Genomic DNA, 23827 nt, shown 5'->3' with positions numbered 1-23827 from the left:
CCTTTGTTCCGCCGCGGCGGGGGGGCTGCCCCGGGGCTCGCTGCCGCCCGGGACGGGCCGCCCCTGGGTGCGCGGGGCGGTGGGGGGGGAGCCCGGGGGCGGGCGGCGGGGGAGCAGCGAGGGGAGCACGGGGGAGCTCCAGGGAGGCAGCGGGGAGCACGGGGGAGCTCCAGGGGGGCAGCGGGGAGCACGGGGGAGCTCCAGGGGGGCAGCGGGGAGCACGGGGGAGCTCCAGAGGGGCACCGGGGAGCACGGGAGAGCACGGAGGAGCATGGGGGAGCTCCAGGGGGGCACCGGGGAGCACGGGAGAGCACGGAGGAGCATGGGGGAGCTCCAGGGGGGCACCGGGGAGCATAGGGGAGCTCCAGGGGGGCACCGGGGAGCACGGGAGAGCACGGGGGAGCTCCAGGGGGCACCGGGGAGCATGGGGGAGCTCCAGGGGGGCACCGGGGAGCACGGAGGAGCACGGGGGAGCTCCAGGGGGCGCCGGGGAGCATGGGGGAGCTCCAGGGGGGCACCGGGGAGCACGGGGGAGCTCCAGGGGGGCACCGGGGAGCACGGGGGAGCTCCAGGGAGGCAGCGGGGAGCACGGGGGAGTTCCGGGGGGGCACCGGGGAGCAGCGGGGAGCACGCAGGAGCTCCAGGGGGGCACTGGGGAGCACTGGGGAGCTTCAGGGGGCGCACGGGGGGCGGCGGGGGAGCAGCGAGGAGCACTGGGGAGCTCCAGGTGGGCACCGGGGAGCCCTGGGGGGCGCACCGGGGGGCGGCGGGGGAGCAGCGGGGAGCACCGGGGAGCTCCAGGGGGCGCACTGGGAGCCCCGAGGAGCCCCGAAGAGCGGCCGGGGCGCCGGGGGCGGGGGAGGGCGTCCCGCACGCGGCGCCTGGGCCCGGGTCCGGGGCTCCCGCGGCTGGTCGGCGGCGCTTTGTTCCGCGGCGGCCGAGCGCGTCCCCCGCCCCCCCGCGGCTCCCGGCGCCCCTTGGCCCCAGCCCGCCCGAGCTGCGCGGAGCCGAGGGCGTCGCGGGTCGGGGCGAGGGTGGCGGCGTCCGGGTCCGGGGCAGCCGCGCACCGATCGGTTCGGGCGCAGAGGGGGCGGCGCCGTGCCGCAGCGCAGCAGAGCCCGGGAAGGTTTGGGGGCGCCGCCACGGTGCACCCGGCGCCCCCCGCTCCCTCCCCGGGGCCCGCGATGCGCGCCCCCCGACCCCGGGCTGTGAGCGGAGCACCACCCCCACCCCAGGGTGGGCCGCCCGGAGCACGGAGGGAGCCGCACCCGGATGCTCAGAGGGGTCCCGGCCTCCCTGTACACGCAGCGCCGAGCACATCTGTTGGGGGGCCCTGCTCCAGGTGGGCATGAGGGGCACATGTGTTGGGGAGCATCAGGGAGGCCGCGGAGGGGGTGTAGGTGGACCTGGAGAGGGAGCCGGGGCATTGGATGATGGGTGCCCTCCAGTGGGGTGCTCCCGGCTGACTTGGCAGGCGCCAGACACTTCCAGGCACTCCGGGTCCCTGCCTGTGGGACCCTGGTGGCCGAAGGATCCCCCAGCGGCGGCGGTAGCCGGGGAGACCGGCTGCAGGTGGGGCGGCAGGTGCCCCAAGGACCCACGAGGTGTGACCCCCCCCACAGCCCGCCTTCATTGGGGACAACCAAGTTCTTTGAAAGCCTCTTAAGCTGAGAAGGGGAATGGGAAGCTCACCCCCCGGAGGGAAGGAACGCTTGCTGCCCATGGAGCTGGGATGGGAAAGGGTTGTAGGGGCAGGATGCGGGCGTCCTCAGGCCAGGCTGGGGGGCTGGGGGGCTTGTCCTCCGGAGCCGGTGGCCCGTGGTGGCCGGGAAGCCGAGGCGGGTCCCGGCCAGGCAGCAGGCGTGTGCTGTCACAACCCACACCGCCCAGCGGCGCACTCGGGGGACAGGGAGCCTCTGTCCCCCTTGTTGCGTTGCCATTTTGGACTTGCCCTTGGAGCTGTGGGCTGCTTTGGGGGGTACAGCATAGTGGGACCCCCCCAAGTACTCGTGGAACCTACAAGAACAGCAGCAGGCCTGAGACGGTGGTCACTGCCGCGGGAGCCACGGGACACGGGCTCCCCCGTGGGTTGTCTGGCCAGAGGCTCTCCCCAGGGGTGTCCCGCCGTGTGGGGGGCTACTGGCTGCACCCCCTTCCTGGGTTGCAGTGAGTCACCACTCTGTCAAGCCTGGTGTTCAGACTCCCCCTCCCAGGTTGCTGCACAGTTAGGTAAAGCGAGGAGGAGCCTCGGACCTCAGCAGGGAAGGAGTGGGGTGCAGGGCAGGAGCAGCGTGTCCTCTGTGTCCTCCCTATCCTGAGTGTGAGGTCCTGTGAGGTCCGGATTTTTAGCATTTGGCCCCCTTTTGGGTGACATTTGCCTCTCTTCCCTCCGCCTTGTATTTTTAACAGCTTGGTATTTGGGTTTTCGTAACGTACGTAGCCCACCGGTAGTCATGTTCACGGTGTGGAACGGGTGTTGCGTGCATCACTCCACGGTCCGCACACCCTGCTGAGGACCCCACAGCCCGCTGCAGCCCTGGAGCTCACCGGCCTGCCCCTTAGGGCCTTACTCCTATAGGGAACCGGTAAGTGCCGGAGGTCAAATTTGAACTCCCATCTCTGGTTCAAAGTCCATACGCCTGTAAATAAACACCATATGGGATGATATCTTTTAAAAACAGGAATAACAATAGCTTATCTCTTTGACTCTCCTTTTGCGGACTTCTTATCACTTTCCCGTATGATATAACCTCTGTGGGGCACCTGGGCGGCTCCCTCCCTTTGGCTCAGGTCGGATCCCAGGGTCCTGGGAAGGGACCCTGAGTCCTTGGGCTCCTCGCTCAGCGGGGAGCCTGCTGCTCCCTCAGGCAGAAGCCCGCCTTTCCCCTGCTTGTGGTCTCTCTCTGTCTGTCAGATAAATATAAAGTCCTTAAAAAAAACCCAAAAAATCAAACCTCTGTGAGATAGGTTTGGAAGGCCCAATCAGGGACATCACAACTCCTAAAACTCTATTTGTTAAAAAGTTTTATGCTGTCTGGTGGTCTGTGCGAATAAGCTTTAAGTGAAGGAAACTTTATTTTTAAAAAGTTAGGCTGCCAACGTTTAAAAATAAGTTCTTTTTTGGAAACATTGAAGAGCGGTGGCATGCACTAGATCTTACCTAGCATTTAAGCATTTTATATTTACTGACATCCGCTTTAGCTCTTTTTATCTTCCAGCCTTTGATAGAACAGTATACTTCGGAGCCCCGAAGCCGGAGTGTCTTTTTAGAAGAGGAATAAGGAGGGAAGGAATGTGATTATAAAGAGGAAGTGGGCCATCAGAATTGGAAACATACCCAGCAGCAGCCGTGGATTTTCCCAGCACATGCTTTTGGTCCTGGCAGTCGCCTTTTACAGAAGACATTCTTCTTTAGGGAAGTGTCAAGGGTCTTTCTTTACAGTACCTCTGAGATCATCACATCTCTGTGCCCATGGGAGCACGTATTCTGTGGGATTTCTGTGTTCATCCTCTCCCCACCGGGGAAAGGGTGAAAGTGGAATGAAGTGGCATCTCCAGTCCTTGGGGTGGCCTGGAGAGGGGTCGTGGGCGTGAGACACCCGGCCTTGACCCAAGAGTGACCCCCAAGTGCAGGAGCAGAATGGATTTTAACACTTGGCGTCATCGATTGTTTGTGGATTTCTCAGAACGCTCCTGGGCAAAGGGAAAAGTCAGTATTGGGTTTTTTAAAGTGTCTAGGATAAGACTAGGGAGGCTCAAAGTTCTACCTTTACTGGCTTAATTATTTCAAATAATGACAGGGCATCACTTGGGGCCTTCAGGGACGGTGGTGTAGGAGCAGTGACTCAAAAAAAAAAAAAAAGCAGTGATTCTTGTCTCTTGTCATTTTTTTTTTGATTTTTTTTGTTTTGTTTTGTTTCTGTGTTTTTTGTTTTTGTTTGTTTTTTTTTTGTTTGTTTTTTTGGTCTTTTGTCATTAAATTGCCCTTCACTGGATATTTGGAGGGACGTGTGGTCTGCTGTTGGGGAGCGCCTTCCTGCTCCCCCACTGAGCAGGATGAGGGCCGCTCCAGAGCATCTGGCCCTTAGAACCTCTCCTGGGTGTCTTTCCCGTGTCCTCGCTGTCCTCGTCCGTTCCTGTCTTACTAAGCACATGTTGAGGGGAGGCCGTGCATTAAGAAGCAATAAAGGAAATCCATTGTGCCTCGGAGGACACAGCAGGGCAGGCCGCCATGCCCGGAGTGGATGTTGGGGACATGGATGAAATGACTATGACAGCTGTGGTGACCAAGGCCTCGCCAACACCCGCTGCCCGGACAAAGGCTGAAAACAAACAAAAACAAGAGTGGGAGGAGAGGGAGCTCAGAGTCAGCTCCTTCTGCATCCTAGTCCTTGGTGCTTTCATCTCTCCCAGGCTCTGGGGGCGTGGAAGGAAGGGGTCAGGTCCCCAACACCTGCCTCTGATGGTGGGGCCTGTGGGGCCGGTGGGGCCACTTGGGATGTGGGAAGCAGCGTCCTGGAGGACAGCGCGCGGCCTCCTGCTTGCGACTCGAGGACGGACAGAGTGTCCTTCTGAGGGACAAGTTGCTGGAGTCGAGTCGGGTGCTCCGTCCTGGGCGCTTCCTACCTGCCTCCCTCCGTACCTGCCCCCTGCAGGCTGTGCAGGCCGGGTGCTGCGTTCAGCCCGAGTGCCTTGTGCCTAAGGAGTGCCAAGTCCTCAAAGGATGGATCTTTCATATCTTAGATGATCCTGCAATTGTATTGGCGGTGAAGTGTCGGGTGCTCTCTTTGTGTCAGGCCTCAGCCTGGGTCCCCTCTCCTCCCCTCCCCCTCCTCTCCCCCCTCTCCTCTCCCCCTCCTTCCCTCCCCTCTCCAGTCCCCTCTCCCCTCCCCCCTCGTCTCCCCTCCCCCTCCCCTCTCATCTCCTCCCTCCCCTCTCCAGTGCCATCTCCCCTCCCCCTCCTCCCCTCCCCCCTCATCTCCTCCCCTCCCCCTTCCCCTCCTCTCCCCTCCCCTCTCCTCCCCTCCTCTCGTAGCCTCCACACCCAGGGTAGAGCCCAGCGTGGGGCTCGAGCCCATGACCATGAGATCAGGCCGTGCGTGAGCTGGCCACCAGGATCTGATGCTGTATCGACTGAGTCACCCAGGTGGCTCCTGAGCACTCGCTCCAGCTTTTGTTTCACCCCCCTTGCTTGTTTGTCGGTGGGGGACTGAGTCATTGCCCGAGCCTGGGAGACATTAAGCCCAAGGCTGTGTGCTTTCCAGAACAACATGCTGCTCCAAGGTGCCGTGTTCTTTGAAGCTCAGGCTGCTTTTAAGGAGGTTGTTTTAGGGAGCTGGGGGGGAGATCCCCCGTGACAGTCTCTGCCCCGCGGCTTAGTTCCCTTGTCACCCGCGTCAGGCTCCCGTGGGTGTTCTCGGCCAGTTCCGAGCTGGGCGCCTCCTCTCCTGGGCCCGGTGCGTGGCTCCCCTGCATCCTGCCCCACGCGAGGGTGGCTCGGGTGCCAGATCGGGCCTACTGGTGCTGGGCTGGCCTGGCCTCCCCCCGCTTCCTCCTCTGCGGGGTCCAGGAGCAGGGTGCGGCGCTGCTGGGCACCCAGCTGGGGTTCGGGGTTCGGCGGGGTGGGGGTGGGTGAGCGGCACGGACCAGGTGCCACGGGGTCCGTGCTATTCCAAGATGCGCACTTTTATTTTTTTGTTTTTTTTTTTTTTTTTAATTTTTATTTATTTATGATAGTCACACACACACAGAGAGAAAGGCAGAGACACAGGCAGAGGGAGAAGCAGGCTCCATGCACCGGGAGCCCGATGTGGGATTCGATCCCGGGTCTCCAGGATCGCGCCCTGGGCCAAAGGCAGGCGCCAAACCGCTGAGCCACCCAGGGATCCCCAAGATGCGCACTTTTAGAAGCTGAAGCCTAAGTCTGAGGAGCGGTGAAAACTTGATCCCTTCCTTCCAGATAAACAGTGCGGAGCTTCTAAGAGCACCAGGCGCCTGCCCCCCCCCCCCCCCGACAGGTGGGGGGACAGGTGGGGGGACAGGTGGGGGCCAACAGGTGGGGGCCGGGAGGAAAGCAGGTGGGCGCCTCACGGGGACTTTGCCAGATCCTGCATGGACGCGGGAGGCTCTGAAATTGCACACTTGGCTTCATTTTGCCAGGTTAAAATAAAGAGACAATTCAAAACTGTACCTTACACGTTTTTAAACTCATTGAAAAAAAAAAAAGAAAAGAAAATAATTCAATGTCTCTAAAGAGCTTTTTGAAAATTGAATTGAAAGGACAATGGGACCGACGGTTAACTCTTGGCTGTTGTCAGGGGTGTGTGCGCCGTCATCTTCTTACTGATTCTCACCTGTTCCATGAAAGCATTCTTCATACACTTCAACCAAAACAAACAACAACAACAACAGGAACAAAAACTCTTTTTCGAAAACTTTTCAACCTTGCTTAGAAGTATCCCTGCCAGCCCTGCTTGCATTTTCCTCTTCTCTCTCCTCCGAGTGCGGCTTCCCTTTAAATTCTTTGTTATGAGGCCCTGTAGTGCTGTTTGCAGTTCTTAGCTGATCACTTTTCCCCTTGAAAGTACTTCAAAAGGATCATCATGGTTTTATTCATTTTAGAATTCCAGCCTAAGTGCTTTTAGGAAAAGCTTAATTTTTATAAACCCTGGGTGTGGGCCGGTGCGCGTGGCCAGGGGTTTGTGGGCACTCTGCTTACAGTTGTAATAAGTTGACCAGTTTTGATCTACCCCTGATGTCCTGAGCCTTCTGGGAAAAAGTCCTCATTTGCCTTGAAGTCTTCAGGGTGTTGAGAGGTATTCCTGGAAATACGGGAACTGCCACGCTGGGTCGCTTTCAGGCATTTGCTTTGTGCCGCAGCAGAATCTAAGTATTCTGTGACGTTGGGGGCAGGGGCCGGAGTTAGACCCCATAGTTTTGTAGGTTTCATCAATCTCTCTTTCTCTCTCTCTTTTTTTTTTGGTTTCATGGATCTCTTAAACATCCACAGTAGCATAATCCCATAAAAGCCTCCCAGTCATATATTTAAGTTCATATATTCAAATTCCTGAGTTGTTCGCTTTTATTCTATATTCTCTACCTTTCACACCTTTAAAGGTAGAACTCGATAGTATTGGTATTGGTATATTGACTTCCAGGTCCCCAAATTTTGGGATGGTGGAGTGGTAAAGTTGAGAGAGCCTAATGGTCACTGCTATAACCCCTTCCTTGTATTTGAGACCTGCGGGGGCTCATAATGTTGACGGGGGGCCGATCTGGGAACTTGACCCTACTCTTTTAACTTCTTGCTCAATTTTCCTTCTAGGGGAATATCTTACTGTGTCCCCAAACCCATCGAAATTCAAGCTTAGTGTCCATTACTGAATAGTCGATCCTCCTTTGACTTCACTCTTTGTGCTGATAACATTCCTATCATCATCTGGACTCGGGATTCCAGAAGCATTACCTACTTCTCTATTTTCTGTGACCCATCCGTTCATCCGGTCAGTTGTTCTGTTTGGTTGACTGTTGCCTTTTATTTCTAAATCCTTAAGCCTCTATTCTGGCTCAGGCCTCTAAAAGGCTAGGCTGGGTTAGTAGGATGTAGCAGTTTCCAAAGTGGATTGTTCCATAAAAAGTTAGCAGGTTGAAAAACACTCCCCTAAAGCGCCGAGATGTGTACTGTCAAAAAAGGGATCCTAGGAGAGGTAGGTGTTGGCTAGACAACATTTTATTTTATTTTATTTATTTTATTTTATTTTATTTTATTATTTTATTTTATTTTATTTTATTTATTTTATTTTATTATTTTATTTTTTTTATTTTATTTTTTTAGACAACATTTTAAATAAGTTTCTTTGCAGAAGGACTTGTCCTGGCCTTTTATTGGTGACTGCAGACTGTGACTATCCAAGAGAGAGATGCAGTGTGCCCATGTCCCCCTTGTGTGACCATGGGACCATCTTTGGTGGGGCCCATTACACGATCACACTGCTGTCTACATCACCAGCCGACTTTTTTTTTTTTTTTAAGATTTATTTATTTATTTATTTATTTATTTATTTATTTATGATAGACATAGAGAGAGAGAGAGAGGCAGAGACACAGGAGGAGGGAGCAGAGGGTTCATGCAGGGAGCCTGATGCGGGATTCGATCCCGGGACTCCAGGATCGCGCCCTCGGCCAAAGGCAGGCGCCAAACCGCTGAGCCACCACCAGCTGGGATCCCCACCAGCCGACTTTCTGTGAGCACATTCGTTGGATGTGAGCCACACCTGGTTCACTCTCAGATGTGTCTTACACTTTTTTACCTCGTTATTCTCTTGGATCTTTCCTCCTCCACCCCTGGGAGCCCATCTCCGCTTGTTCCACGGCTTTCACGACTCGGTTTTGTTATCATCTTTTGTCAGTTTCCCCCCAGACTCTTGCTCTTCTGGACTCCATGGCATTCATTGTTTCACAGCTTGAAAAAAGGGAAAATATTCGAAGCTGTCCAAATATTGAAAGTGACATTGTCTACCCATAATCGTCAAATTACTGGAATTCGCGAAAATGACATTTTCCATGTTTGCGTCCGTGGACGTATCAGAGGCACATCGCATTCTTCTCTTTTCTCCACACTGGTTAACTTGTGCCTGTTATCCAAGCGGGAGGCTTGTTTCTGTTTTCTTGGTTAAATTTCATGTTTTTTTTTTTTTTTTAAATGGTGTTGCGTGGCCTTCAGATAGTATTCAGGGAGAATTGCCGTCTTTAGGGCTTTGTGGCTTGCCGTCTGCATTTACCTAAGTCTTTTTTGTCCCTCAAGGACCTTTTATAATTTTACTTTTTTTAATTTGTAAAGCTCTTTTCCATCTTCTGTGAGATTTTGTGCCAAGGTGCTTTAGGGATTTTGTGGTCATCATGAAGACTCCTGTGAATTGTGTGTCATGTTTCTGCCTGGCGTTACTGGCCTACGAGAGTGCTGTTGATTTTGTAATTTGTTTACCTAAGGTTCTTGACTGATCAAGGTTACATTCCAACCTACGCTTGTTCTCAGAGCCTGAAGTTGGGTGGCTTACGTAACAGAGCGAAACGACCAATCTGTAATGGAAACGTCACGATGGACTCTGTTCTTAGAATTGCTGTAGGGGCATCTGTCTCAGTCAGAAAGGCAGGGGACTCTTCATCTCTAGGTTGTGGGTTCGAGCCCCACGTTGGGTGTAGAGATTACTAAAAAATAATAAGTTAAAAAATAAAATAAAACCGTTCCTTTAGAAAAATAAATAAAATTACTGTAATACTTTAAGAAGTGAGGGGAGGTGACTTTTGGTTCTTTGATGTAGGCATTTGGTCCTTCACCAGATGTCTGGGTACCTAGCGTATGCCAGATAGTGTACCAGGTGCTGGGTCTCTAATGGGGATAGAGCAGGTGTGGTTTCCGCTCCTGGCCCCTGAGGGGAGGGGGACACGCAGAAGTGAAGGCAGGTATTTGTGACATCTGGGAGTTGTGATGGGCCCTGGGGAGGAAAGGGCCAGGCTGTGGGCCAAGGAGTAGGGAGAGGCGGCAGTAGCTGCGGGTGCCGAGGGTGCCGGCGCCCCTGCAGGCCCCAGGGAGAGTTGGTGCCTGAGGAGCCGTGGGCGACGGGCCCCGCTGTTAACCGTAGGGTGATGGGGGGGTTTAGCGATCTGCCACTTAAATCAAGTTATGACCTCTTTGAGTCCCCGTAGTGGTGTTCAATAGGGTGTAGATGACGATGACACGCAGCTCCTTGCTCTTGCTTGCTCTGTTCCCCTCCCTCCTTGCGCGCATTTGGAGGCCACCTCGGTGACCCGGCTGGGGCACTGTCCCTACCCTGGCTGACCCTGTCTGGGCCAGCTGTCACCGCTGCCCTGGCCCCTGCCCGGCCGGGCCTGGCCCTGTGCTGCGAAGCCCCCCTGGGCCCGGCCCACGTCTTGGGTGCCCCCCTCCAGGCACACCCTAGGGCCTTGGGGCAGCGGGGGGCGGGGTGTGCAGCCGACCCCCCTCAGCCCCTCAGAGTGGCTGGCCTTGGGTGGGTGCCGAGCCTGCGGCCTCCCTGGCAGCGGCGGCCTCTGCCTCCGTGCCCCGGGCGGGATGCAGGTCGTCGTAGGGGCTTGTCTTGGGGTCGCAGTCAGGACTGCAGTGAGTTAGAGACGCGAGTGTGTCTGGAAGGGTGTCGGGCACGAGCCCACGCTCGGTGGCCGTGTTAGTTGCCTGCCTCCTGGTCGGCCCCCAAGTGGATGCCCGGGCTTGCCCGCCCAGGCAGCGGGCGCCAAGTGCGAGCTGCTGCGGGGCTCCGGTTGCTCCTGGAGAGTGTGTAGGAAGCAAGACGTTTACAGCGACTGATTTAGGCCAGGGGACATGGGACCCCGCGTGACCCCTCCTACTTGACCCACTTTCTATAGCCTGGTTGTGCTTACTCCTGCACAAATAACAACCTAATGCAATCGCGTGAAAGAAAGGCCGGGCAGGCAGTCGCCCTGGGGTTCCTCACCGTGCGCAGAGCAGGTGGGGCCCTGGGTCCGCCTGCGGGTGCCTCGGAGAGCTGCCCCAAGAGGTTAGACGGGGCGGGGGGCTTGTGAACCCTGTTGCTTTGTTTCTTGTTCTGTCATTGTCTTCCCTTTCTGTTCCTTCTCGCGCTCCCCGAGCCGGCCCCCAGCCATCTGTTCCTCCCTCTCCCGGGGGCTCCTCTCCCCCCCACATCATCCGTCCTAATCCCCCGTCCTTCTCTCTTCCTTGTTGTCAGGCGGAAATCCCGCACACATTTGTATAATTCGAGGAGTAAGTTTTATTTCTGATTTTTGATTGTAAAGCTAGATGTTTAACTTTTGGCCCCCAAGGCCACAGTGGAGTGGCCTTTGATTTACTCACACCTGTAATTAATTACTAGGTCGAAGGCCGCGCCCGCCAGCTCCCTAACCCCGGGTCTGGGCCTCCCAGAAGCACCAGGAGGCCGAGAGCAAGGACCAGGAATGCTGAAGCTAAAGCTTCCCTCCTTCCCTCTTCTGCTTGGGGTGATCTGTACTGTTACCATTTTGTTACATGTCGGAATTTTTAAATGTTTCCAAACCGGGAGAACAGAATTCTGGAAATTTACCAAAATGCATTTTTGCAGAGAAAGCTTGGCCAAATCTGACACGTTTCCTCAAAAGCTCGTTGATTTTAATGACTTTTTAAAAAGTTCAGTGAGCCCTCCAGCTTTCCTTTCATGTTCTCTGTATAATTGCGAGCAGAGAAATGGGCTCTCCTGCTTATTAAGTTTGTTTTATCTGCAGGAATTTATCCTCAAGCAGCGGCATCCGATAAGTATCCCAAAATAATACCGACACAGATTTCAAAGGGGATATGACCGCAGCGTTGCCTGGCATGAGTGGAAGAGCTATTTCCTTGAGAAATATTGCTGATTTCAGTGACATTTCACAATTGAACGCGAAATCTCGTTGAGGGGATTTAAATGAGGTGATGCCTTCCTGTACCTTGTTTCACAGTTTATAATGTTTTTCATCTCTACCCACAAATGCTCAATTTGGATGTAACATAAATATTTATGAGCGTCCATGCTGTAAGGAAGTCTAGGACAACTGCCGCGAAATCCAGCTTTACAAAATGGTATTACCTGGGAGTTAGTATTTATTTTGCAAAAGAATTCACCGTGGGAATCCTTTAAATCAGAAACACAGTTCATGCACCACTTTTGAGCACGGCAGCAGTCGGAGAAGGTGTGTACCTATGCGTACCCGTGCTGTGTGCGCCAGCTTCCGGCGCAGATGCTCTTAGATGTGGGCTTGGGTTTTGTATACATGCGTGGCTGTGGCCTGTTGCATTTCATTTACCCCAAAACATGGAGGAGAAGGAGACACTTGTTGGGTTTTTCGGTATGAGACCTGCCGAGGATAGGGTGTGAAGGTTGAAGAAATAAAGGTCAAGCTCTCAACCAGTCTTACTATGTGCCATTTGTTGTCAATGTGGGAAACAAACGAGAAGGTGTAGGTAAGACGTTAGAGGCCCAATCTGTGTCCTTAGGGGCGACCGGTTGTATATCTCATGGACTCTAGGGTGGAATAGTTGTCAACCTCTCTCCTCTTGGGGTGGAGAAATGCCCCTCTTTACCTGGGAGACGTTTGATAGGGAGGTGGCTCCACCTTCCGTGATTTAGCTTCCAGCTTCACGCTCGCGCTCCTGGCAGCAGCTTGTGGGTGGTGATCTTTTCTTACGAGGACACTTAATAACCGTGGCAGATGTTGGGAGCTCCGTTCCACAGTCCTGCAGCTGTTTATATGTCCAGTTGGATTTCTTGAAAGAATTAATCAAAAAAAATTTTTGTTTTTTTCTTTTTAGGATCTCATGCTGAGAGATCCAAGTAGAGTAGGGTTTAAGGGGAAACTTTATTTAATGGGATTTTGCATCGGATGTTGCAACAGATGTAGCGTGGAGGTGGAGTGACAGCTGAGGGCATTTCTGTAGTAAACTTCCCATTCATCCTTCCCAAGCCATTCAGAAAGTCCGAGATGGCTACAACTCTCACTTGAACATTCTGTACTAGAGAGTCATCTTAAGAACATTCCGGAAGGTTTGGAAAATGGAAGGAAATACCAACTGTGGTCATTTCTGAATATTCCTTTCCAAGCTTTTCACGTGTATGTTTTAAGATCTGTATTGCCGCTATGTCTCTGAGATACGTTTTATAGTCGTATATTATCGCGCTCAGGACCGGTAGCAAAGGCCCTGGACTTTGCTGAGTGTTGGGCATCTGGGTTGCTTCCACCATTTTGCTGTTGTAACTGATACTATGATGAAGGTTTTTGTACATATAACCTTTTCCATATTTTTGGGTTATTTTCTGACGGTAGACATTGAGAAGAAGCTGATTGGATCAAACATTGTCGTGAATGTTTTGGTAGCCGGACCATGGGACGGCTCCCCAGTGTCTGGCCAGTGAGAGGTCAGGAATGGCAAGCACACATAGGCCTGAGGATGGGTTCTTTTGGGGATATGGGGTCTTGGGGCAGTGAGTGGGACTCAGCAGCAGACGGCTGACGTACAGGGCGTGGGGCTCAGGGACAGGCCAGGGCCTGAGGTCCAGTGAAGGGATCCCCAGCATCTGGTTGAAGATGTTGAGACTGCTTGGAGCGTGGAATGACCGTGTCCCATCTTCTCTTCTTAGTGGGACACCAGTCACATTGGGTAAGGGCCCACACTAAAGGCCTAATTCTAACTTAATCACCTCTTTAAAGGCCTTATCTGCAAGTGCAAGTACATTCTGAGGTCCTGGGGTTAGGGCTTCGACATGGGGATTTAGGAGGGGGACACAATTCGGCCCCTAACGCATGGATTCTAGGCCCGACAACCCACAGTCTCCCTCCTTGCTCCGTGCCCACCATCCTCCACATGGTTGATCGTTGGCTCCCCCTTGTCGATTTGCCTCTTGGCCTTGGAGACCCGTGTTCCTCTGGCCTCAGGCCTCAGCTCCTCCTGGCCCCTTGCTGTCCGGGTCCTACAGGGCCCTCCCCTCTCCCTGAGAAGCCGAGTCAGCTACAACTTCTCATTCCGTAACACAGCATTCATCCTTCCAGGTGTCAGCTTAACTCTTGCTTTATTTTGATGGTGATGATTGATTGGTTGATTGATGTTTTATTTGATGAGAAGACTAAACCGTTTTGTGATCCTGTCCTTCTGGTGGATGATCTCACAGTTTAAAAAAAATAAATAAATAAGCGGGAACATTGCTTTAGGTCAGGGCTCAGGAAAACTTTATATTTTGAATTCACCTCATATTTCCCAAATTAATGTTCTTTCCCTAGAGTTTGGTTTTGGGTTCCTTTCTTTTCCAGAGCCTACCTTGGTTAAAATAAAACTGAGGGGGTTGCTGTCTCAGTAGAGTCTAGGGCGGAGTTATTTTGGCAGATATGGAATTGCTGCCTTTTGTTTCCCCTCCAGATGTAGGTTTTTTGTTTTGTTATTAAAGCTATAAAAGGTTAAGATTATCCTATATGCTGAGGAGGGAGCCTTCACATGCATATGGTTCACTTGCCAAGGCTGATTTGGGGAGGATGTTACTTGTTTTGGGGTTTGTGGTGTGTGTATGTAGTGTTTTTCTCAATAGTCTATTGAAATATATCAACATGATTTCTACATAAATTGAAGAGGCCGAGTATTAGATTTCTAAAAGTGTGTAAATTATGGATAGATTTACTATTTGGCCACCTAAAATGGAAGCACCCAGATTTTGCTGCGCAGCCTTCAGAGAAACATTTATCTCTCTTGACAATTTTCAAGAAGTATGTAATTTTAAAGTATGAAACTCAAATTTAGTTTTTAATAGTAACTTATGTGTTTATTCTATCTTTAAGAGCCGGGTTATGGGATGACATGTGACCTTGTACTCTTGACTCTATGTCTGGTTGTGGGTTTGAAGTGTTATTTTTGTGCTTTCTTGAATGACTTGAGCACTTCTGACTGTACGTTTGAGACAGAAAAAATATGGCAGTTGGACATAGTCTTGAAAAAATGGCTGGATTTTTAACCTGGTAATATGATAGTGCTATTCATTCTTACGATTTTCTAGGCCCACAGCTTTAGAAAACAGGGTAAGGTCTTTGCGACCTCCAGACTTCCTGGATTAGTTGGTGTTCTTTTTTTTTTTTAATATTTTATTTATTTATTCATGAAAGACAGAGAAGAGAGAGAGAAAGAGGCAGAGACACAGGCAGAGGAAGAGGCAGGCCCCATGCAGTGAGCCCGATGCAGAACTCGAACCCAGAACCCCGGGGTCACGCCCTGGGCTGAAGTCGGAGCTAAACTGCTGAGCCTCCCCCGCGCTGCCCCAGCTGTTGTTCTTTTACTCTGTAAAATATAATCAATGGATGCCCATCACACACTAACTGCCCGGAGACGAGGGCTACCCTGTAGTGCGCTTTTGCGTTTCTGTTCCTCCCAGTGGGGATGTGTGCTTATCCAGACTCAGCTGCATTTTCTTTCCCCAAACCTGTTTATGTCAGTTGTACTTATTGAGTGGTCGCAAAGACCTTACCCTGATTTTAGACTGGTTGGGGTAACTCATTGTAATGGAGTTGGGGAGTCCCAGGAGAAGGGTGCTCCCACTGTTATTATGAGCCGTTCGGGATAGGCCAGTCAGGTGTGGTCAGGTTACACCCGGGAACCGCAGTGGCTCAAAGTGCTAATGATCTCCGCTCACACGGGTGTCCGGGGTGCGTGGGGTCACGGCTCTGCTCGGCGTCCCCCTTGGCCTCACCCAGGACACGGTGTGAGGCAGCAGACCCCGCTCTCCAGCCCTGCTGACCCCGGGGGGGGGTGTGTCTGTGTGACTGTGCCTGCATTGGGGGGTGCACGGCCTTCCCACCGAGGCGCTGGAGCACCCCTCAGAGTAGTGTGCTCCCCTCCACGCGGTTTCTTTGGCATCTTCACGGCCTCACCATTTCTTTAAAGAAACTAGAGCTTCTAAAAGGTGATGCCTGGAGATGGTTTATAAGAGAAAATACCCCTCGGTACTCCAGCCAGTGGACGTGGACTCAAAGGAAAGGCCTCAGCACTGCAGCAAACCATGGGCAAGTCCATGTATGATTGTAGGATTTAACTTAAGAATAATATGTTTTGGTATTTTTTTTAAAATGACTTCCAGCTTTGACTTTTTTCCCCTTTACACCGGTCAGTCTTTTTGCATTTGGATAAGAGAGCCTACTTAAACCCTCTGTCAATTAGTGTTCGACCTCCTATGATAGAGCCCTCTCTTAGTTCTGTTGTGCTTATCCACCTGTTTCATTTCCATTCTACCCTCGTTCTACCCTCGTTTTTATTCCTGAGCTTCTGGATTTGTGCCCCAGCTGGTTTCCTGGCTGCTAGCTAGCTCCTGTGGTACCTTTACACAGTTAGCACAGGGTCCCCTGCCGGGCAAACACTAACCCACAGAGCCCGACTTGGTGTCAGTGCCCACCTTCCCTCTTGCCTGGCCCACTTTTATGCAGTGCACAAACTGAACAACTGCACAGAGTGATTTTGCTTCCTGCTTCTAGGTCTCTCCCAGCTGATTTAGACTACCCGCTACGTAAACCTCCTTTGCATTTTCTGTTACCCGTCGCTGCCCAAGGCATTTTTGATGACTCCCCATAGTCGATCAGGGCCGTCTTCGATTTTATTTTCTGTCATACTGTCATTAGTGACCCAGCCCCCACCTGCTGCCCTCTGGATGCACTGATTGTGGCAGAGATGGAGTAGACACCCTTCCCCCTCCGCTCCCACCCCTTCCCACCACATTCCCGACTCTTGGGGGGCCCCTTGGCTTGGATTCTCCGCCTTGTCTCAGCTCACCTCCCCCAGCTACAGGGCCCCCTGGGCCGCACCCGCTGCCCTCTGCTGCCCTCTGCCCACCCACCGTCTTCCCAGGGTTTTGTTCTTTGTGCTTTGAAGCTGTTTTCTGCTGCCTGCATCCCGCCATCCTCAGAAAGTCAGGGTCTGCTGTCCCCCGCCGCCCCCCACCCCAGGCCCCCTGGACCGTAATAGCTCCACCTCTGATCAGCCCCGAGTCTGCAGATTCCTGGTCCCGGGGTGAATCAGGCGCCCTGTTTAGACACCTGTTGTATTAGTCACCCTACTCCTGCGGCTTGGTCCCCCTAGTGGGACTCCCAGGGGTGCCCCCTCCCCCGCCAAGCGTCTGTGGCCTGCAGGTGCACAGGTCGGAGCCGAGGCCGGGCTGTAGGGCACAGATCCGGATGGGCTCGGGGCGCCGTCCCTGGCCATGGGATGTTGACCTACTTTTCCCTTCTTATCTCTGTGCAAAATATTTGTTGTACTTAGTGTGTTCTCCTTGTCACAACGAATGTTTGTCTCTCCCTTTCATACGGACCAAATGCTAAAGTACCAGTGAAATCAGTGGAAAAAACAATGGAGGAGAAAAGTTGGTAAGCAGTTTTATTTCATTCCTAAACTAGGGGACCTTAAAATTAGGTCGTTTAAAAATGACTCTCTGGTCTTCTTTATCTGTCTGCCTGCCTACCTGTTGAGAGACATGACTAAGGGGGGATTGTGAATTTCAAGTTTTTAGGCCCTTTAATCTGCTGACTTACAATATATATAATAATGTGGTATTTTGAAAACCTTTTATTTTGATAAGTTACTCCTAGAGGGAAATGAATTTTTCTTCATCAGGCATATATAACGTAGTTCACTACGGAATGTCTTATTTCCTACCCAGATTTCCCTTGGGAAAATTCATTGAAAACTTATTTTATACATGGCCAAAGTGATTGGGTTTAAAAATGGATTTTTGTGTAGCTTTACAGGTGAAGTGTGTGCTTTTATTGAAGGGGGAAAAAAGTATATGTGTGTGTGTTTGGGGGGGGGATTTATATGTTTGTGTCCTTATATAAATATATGAATTATTGCTTTATCTTACAGAAATTTTGGCAATGAGAACTATTATTCAAATTTAGTTAACATGTATGAATATAAATTTAGTGAACAAATTTTAGTAGACATTTTAATTTATGAGTTAAACAGCTACGAGTTTCGGCATGCCTTCTATATTGATTTGTTGTATCGTCTATGTTTTAGTTCTGCATAAATACTTTAGAATGTACTGAGAGATATCTAAGGTATATATTCTGGTACGTTTGACTTTGAATTCAGTAATGTCTCCACCATGAGAAAAATGAGAAAAACGTTGGCTCAGAAGATACTTCCAAAATTCTGATTGTTGATTTTAATCAACATAGGTAAAGTAACCCACTGCAATTTAGCTATTTTCTTTAAAAATTCTTTTTAAATGACAAACTGGTTCCGCTTTCTCAATTTACATCATCAGTGTCTTATTTGGAAACATCTTAGCTATTTTTGTTTGATCAATCCTCAACTAGTAAACACCCATGAAATCCTAATGTAAATGTATAAACATCTCTCCCTTTGATTACATAAGTTTATTTATTAGACTTTGTTTTAGTGGATAACTGCTTGTGGAAGTCTCTGAATATTATTCTAAAGGCTTTTTCTTAGCCGCAAGTACAGAGACATAGATTCCTTGATTTTGCAATCTTTAGAGCCTAACTAGATTAACTCATTAAAATAGTGCCATTTTGCAGCTGGCCATATAGTTGTGAACAGAACACGTTCACACACGCCTCGATGCCTGTCGTGAGGAAGATCCAGTTGACCCCTCGCATCCCTTTCTGTGCTGTGTACGGTTAGACCCTTAATATATATATATATATTTTTGCCAATGAGGTCAGAATGAAGAGCTATTCTCCTTAATGTTGAGTAAATGTCACTGAGAAGGATTCTTGTGGGCTGGCGTTCTTGGTCTTTGACATTCTTTATGACCAGAAACAGGATGAATGTTCACTGAAAAACTAAGGAACTCAGTCTTTCCAGATTTGAGCATTACTTGTTGACTCAGTAATGACGGGCTGGGGCAGGATCTTAGGAGACGATCTAAGGGACCTAAGGGGGCGGGGGGAGGTGGGAAATTGAGGCTCTGTGTTGGCGGCATGCCCAAGATCTCACTCTGAGCTGGCTGCAGAGCTGAGTCTGCAACTTGGACCTTCTGGGTGACTTTTCTGGAGCCTCTCTGGTAGTCATTCCAGCCTCTGTGATTTGCAGAGTGCAACAGCCCGTGTTTCCCCGACAGATAATTGCTTCCTTACCACAAGTGCACCAAATTCAATACGTTTCTTTCCGCTGTCCCTTCAAAGAGCCTGAATAATGGGAAGGTGCCCTTTTAAAATAAAGTAGTCTGCTCTGCGGTACCCTGGGCTGTTTTATTGTGAGCATTTTCCAGCATCTGAGCATCTCTGTTCAGCCAGATGTCTTCAAAAACTGACCCGTAGGGACTCTCAAACCCGACGGGTACAGGAGGCCTTCTGTGAGCGCCCACCGGGTGTAACACACGTGCTCTTAACCATAAGGGGGTCCCTCGAGTGATGGGATGGGGCGGTCTGGTATCCAGGGAACAGAAAGAATGAACCTACAAGCCGTGTAAGCAGGTGAAGGAGGCACGCAAGGGACAGGATGCTCCGGTGAGGATGTTAGCGCGGTGGGGGGTGAGGGATGGGATCTGGACCCTCTGATTAACAAGCCAATTCGCTTGGAAGGAAAGTCGGTTTTCCCCCGGTGGCTGTGTTCCATTTACACTCACCGGCCACGCTGATGTCTGCGCAGGAACAAATCAGAGCCCCGGCCAGGTGTGCCGGTTAAATGTGAGCAGTTTTACATTCACCTGGGGGTGCCGGGGTCTCAGGTTTGCCAATCTAAACACATTCGGCTTCTTGGAATGTTTTTATCTACCTTGAGGGAGCTCGCGGAGCCGTCTGTGGGTTATAATTAGCACAGCCCACGTGCACTGAGATGGGGTCCTGCCCATAGCAGCGGTTTATGGTTCTTGGCTACCCTGTCCCGTAGGAGCTCATAGGCCTTTCCAGACGTTAGCTCATTAATTCTCCTAAGACCCAGTGCGAGTGAGATAGCGCGACCGTAGGTTCCCCCGAAGCCAGACTGCTTGCTTTCCATTCTAGACCTTCCAGGATTGTGGCCGGTGGGGGTGCCACGCTGGCGGTGGGTGGCGGGTGGAGAAGGGGGGGCTGGAGGTGGTTTTCGGACCCAGTTTTGGTGGTAGGTGGCGTTTTCTGCTGCTGCCTTGCCCTTTGGGACTCTGCAGGGCTTCCTCCGGGAAATGACGTTGGGGACAGCGGTGTTGGCTGCATTTCCTCCTCAGGGGACTGAACCCCACGGGGTGACTCTTACAAGTGAGGCAGCTCTCTAGGTCATTAACTTGGGGTGCACCTGCCGGAAGCCCGCATGGGAAGAGCAGGTGAGCACTTCGGGGTTAGAAGAAATGGGCGCCGGGCAGCAAGCATCCCACGAGATCTGCCCTCTCGGGGCTTTGCTTTCGTAGCTGCCTGGGAACCCTGGGGGGTGGATGTCGTCATCCCCGAGTTCTCAGGTCAGAAATTCAAATTCCAGAGATGAATTCCCTTGGACCCGAGCCTAGGGCTGCGGTCCGAAGCCTGTGCAATCCCATATCGGGCAGATCGAAAGGGAGTTCTTGGACATGGTAAAGCCTTCTTGCTACAGAACCCAGAGAACGGCCCTTCCCCCCTCCCCGCGTGGACACGAGGCTCGTCTTTCAAACAACCGTGCTTGGGCGTGAGGTGATGGGCACGCGTGCCCCGTAGGTGTGAGGTCGCTCAGGCCAGCCAGGAAGGCTCCCCTGTCCGCGGCGCCACACCTGCGGGCCGGTCCCCTCCCTCGTGGCCAGAGTCCGCCTGGGGTCCCGGCCTGTTGTGCGGGACATGCGGAGACCTCCTTGCTTGTAGTCGCAAACCTTCAGTGTTGCCGCAGCAGCTGCTGTCACGTGTGATCAAAACACTCCCTCCTCCTTAATCTAGATGATATATCCCCATTTTCACAGTCGTACAAAACTTTTTTTTTTTTGAAGATTTTATTTACTTATTCATGAGAGACAGAGAGAGGCAGAGATGCAGGTAGAGGGAGAAGCAGGCTCCCTGCGGGGAGCCTGACGCAGAACTCGATCCCGGGACCCCGGGGTCATGCCCTGGGATGAAGGTGGCGCTAAACCGCTGAGCCCCCCGGGCTGCCCTAAACTCTTTTTTTTTTTTTAAACCTGTCACTTTATGAATCGTAATATTCCATGCTACTTTTCAAATCCTTAAATAACTGACCCATTTCGGGGATCAAGGGTAGCTGAGTCCTGGTTGGCCTGTCCACTGGGAGGCCTCTTTCCACCCCGACAGAAACAAACCTTGACTCTGATGCTGAGTCGTTCCTGGCCCGTCTCTGCCGATGGGGAGAGACCCCCCGGGATGTTAACTCTCAAAATGACCAGAGTGTTGAATTCTAGTCGCCCCTCCCATTCACGGAGATTTTTAGGATTAAAGTCTGGCTTCCTGGTTCACGGGCTTCCACCTGCTTTTAGCTATTTGTTTTCAGGCTGTGTCCGGATCGCTCCGACTTTATCATCGTCCGACCATTGAATGGTCTTCGTGTTCCCCTGAGTTTGAACACAAGGCAGTAACCTACTGGATGGGAATTGCCCGTAGTTGAGCCTATTTCTTCCCTAATCTGAGATTCTAACAGAAACCAACCTACCAGCCATCCCTTAAATATTCATGACAAGAAGCTACAGAGAAGGGTGGGGGGGACCTTCAAGATGTAGTGGCTTTAACAGTAGAATCAAGAACCGGGCAATCAGATGTATGCTGGGCCCACGTTCCCTGGGCTCTGGGGAGCCCCGCACAGCACCCCCGTGGCCCTCTGCCCCCCGCCCCCCCAGCCCGGACTGTCTTCTCCTTCGCAAACTGTGCCACATGAGCAAATTGTCCTCCACTTGCCCTCTAGGTTGGTAAATACTGAGGAACCGTCGTGCCCTTTGGCTTCTGTCCCAAGGCTCTCCCCGTTCTCTGTGTGTCAGCTGAGGCTCTCCGGTGACCCTGTGCCACTGTGCCACCAGGAAGGACTGAGTGGGTGGAAACGGTCCTGGCAGGAGGGGCAGCCAGTGTCTCCGATGGCCTTCACCCCCCGCTGGCCACTGGCCCCCCGGGCCCGAGTGTCCCCTGCCGGCCAGCCAGGGCTGCATGGGGAGCACCTCGGCCCCTCCGGGGAGGCCGGCCCACCGCGGCGGCTGTGAGCCGGGCTGCTGCCCGGGAGCCGGGGCCACTCGAGCCGGGCCAGCCTGGACGGCAGGGCGCTGCACCCGAGCCTGGGCCTGGGGCCGCCGTCGGGCCGCACTCTGGGCCCCCCTCCCGGCCCACCCGCCGTTCCTCCTGCGCACTGGCTCCGCTGCCCGGGACGGACGGCCTGGCCAGCTCGCTTCCTGGCACTGGCCTGGCCGGGGTGCCGTCAGGGCCTGGGCACCCTGGTGCGTGGCCACGGCCGGGGCTGGCCAGGGACGGGAGCCGGGGGAGCAAGGCCGGGATCACCGTGTGGGGGCTTGAACCCGGTAGGGGTTGTTGTGCAGGTGGTGCAAGGTGTGTGGCACCAAACATAGCACTGTGGGCTTTTCCGGTGCACAGCTCCGCGGTGCTGCTGGCCGGTCCCGCGTCCCTCTGCGGCCACCCGCCCAGCCACAGCACCCACCGGCTGCCCCCTGGCGGCCTTAGCCAGCACCCGTGGGGAGGGCGCCCCAGGGCGTCGGCCCGTCTGCAGCTGCCTGAGGTCACTTAGCCTGCGTCCTCCAGTGTCGTCCGTGGGGGAGTCCCCGTCCGAGTGCCCCGGCGGTGCGCACGTGCCCGGTCTGTTGGCCGCTCAGCCGCCTGCCGCCACGTGGGTGCTCTGGGAACTCGGGTGTGCGCCCCTCTCTTCCGATCCCTGCTTATACCCCCGAGTGCAGTCGCAGGGTCATCAGGCGCTTCCGCGTTTTATTCTGAGGGTCCACTGGGGACCTCGCACCGACTCTGGGAGGCTTGGAGGCAGAGCTTACCCGGCCAGGCCGGGGCCCCGAGACCCAGCCTGGGTGGCCTGGGCGTGGGGGCAGGGGCCGGATGGCGAGGCCTTGGCAGGAGGGGACGAGGGTTGAGCTCGGGCTGTCCCCGCGGGGAGGAGGGGATGGGGGGGGCGCGAGGGATGATGCCCATGTGACAGAGACGTGAACGGGCTCTGAGGGCAGGAAGCCAGAGGCAGGGGGAGGCCAAGGGTGAGAAAGTGGGTCTGCTGTGACTTTGTGGGATATAGGGAAAGTAGGAGGGCTTTGCCTTTGTTTTGTGGGTATTTTGGTCCAGGACGGCGGGAGGTAAAGGTTAGGACTTGTGTGGACGTTAAGCTTAGCCGAGTGGGAGAGGTGGTTGGTGGGCAGTCTCTTGACCATACGGGTCGCTAATCTGAGGGGGGAGACGGTGAGGAATCAAGGGGCAGATGGTCAGGCCACTTGGTTGAGTTTCAGAGCAGTAGGGACGTTACTGCTGTACCTTCATTAAGCTTCTTGCAGATGTTTCCGATTCCTACCTTGGGGCCATAAATGTATAAATTTATCAAAATTTATAAAACTGGAAATTATGGCCAATCCATTGGTTGTAAAACTCAGGTTTCCTAAGGAGCCTTAATGAATTGAAAAGGATTTCGACCAGAATGTGAAGGTGTTGAGTTTGGTTTGTGTTTCACTCCTATGGTGAGTACGTGTGTTGCGTTTAACCATTAAAAGGTTTTTCGAAACTTCAAAAGTGGCTTGTTTTCTTGATTCTTACTGGACTGTGAGCTCCTGGACGGGGGTGGCTTGGGGAAGGGCAGGATTATTCGTAGCATGTCACAAGCACTTAACACGATGCCAGAGACTAGCAGGATTCAATACTGTAAATGGTGGTTGAGCTGAATGGCACGGAAATTTAATCTAGCCACTGTCAGAGACGAGATCTGTGCTATTTTAAAAGTTCTAGGAAGGAAATTCCAGTTTTTCTTAGTCATTTGGCTCATTGTTTTAGGTACTAAACCGCGTCCTATAGACTTGGCCCCTCTTCCGCCTTTGTTCTGACACCAGGATTTGCAGAGATTTGTTTTTGTCCATGAAATCTTGCTACATCGGCCCAGTTTTGTTACTTAAATGTGTTTCTCATGTTATTCTTAAAAGCTTTAGTGATCTCTTTGGGAGTCGGTGGCTCAATTCTGCTTCCTGTCCTTTGTGGATAATATTATGTTTTCAGAGGAATGGATCAAAGTGTCTGCAGTCATTTTTTTTTTTTTTTTTTTGTTTTTTGCCTTCTGGTCAGACCCACCATGGCAGCTACAAGAACGTGTATTATTGAAGGATTCTGTTGTCAGCCGTAAATCTGCGTACTTGTTTTCCCTTGTATCTCTCTGAATGCCTACCATGAGCTG

The 23827-nt window shown here is 52.7% G+C and overlaps 1 protein-coding gene across 11 annotated transcripts in view; it reads left to right on the top strand.

Moving 5' to 3' along the window:
- The window catches only part of MYO1B (myosin IB), a 173304-nt gene that overhangs the window by 490 nt on the left and 148987 nt on the right, over positions 1-23827 (top strand). For 2 of the 11 annotated variants that reach the window (XM_072742210.1, XM_072742209.1), the window contains exon 1: positions 16865-16911. The exons of 4 other annotated variants lie outside the window; for them this stretch is intronic. The gene's annotated coding sequence lies outside the window, so the exon portion shown is untranslated. Of the gene's footprint in view, positions 1-1323; positions 1343-16681; positions 16912-23827 lie in introns of those variants that run through there. 5 more of the 11 variants (XM_072742204.1, XM_026002640.2, XM_026002636.2 and 2 more) reach the window with 5 other exon arrangements.

This window comes from Vulpes vulpes, chromosome 16 (genome assembly GCF_048418805.1).
Source record: "Vulpes vulpes isolate BD-2025 chromosome 16, VulVul3, whole genome shotgun sequence".
NCBI classification, from domain to species: Eukaryota; Metazoa; Chordata; class Mammalia; order Carnivora; family Canidae; genus Vulpes; species Vulpes vulpes.
Note: the sequence above shows the minus strand (reverse complement) of the source record. Positions and strands in the feature narration are given on the sequence as shown.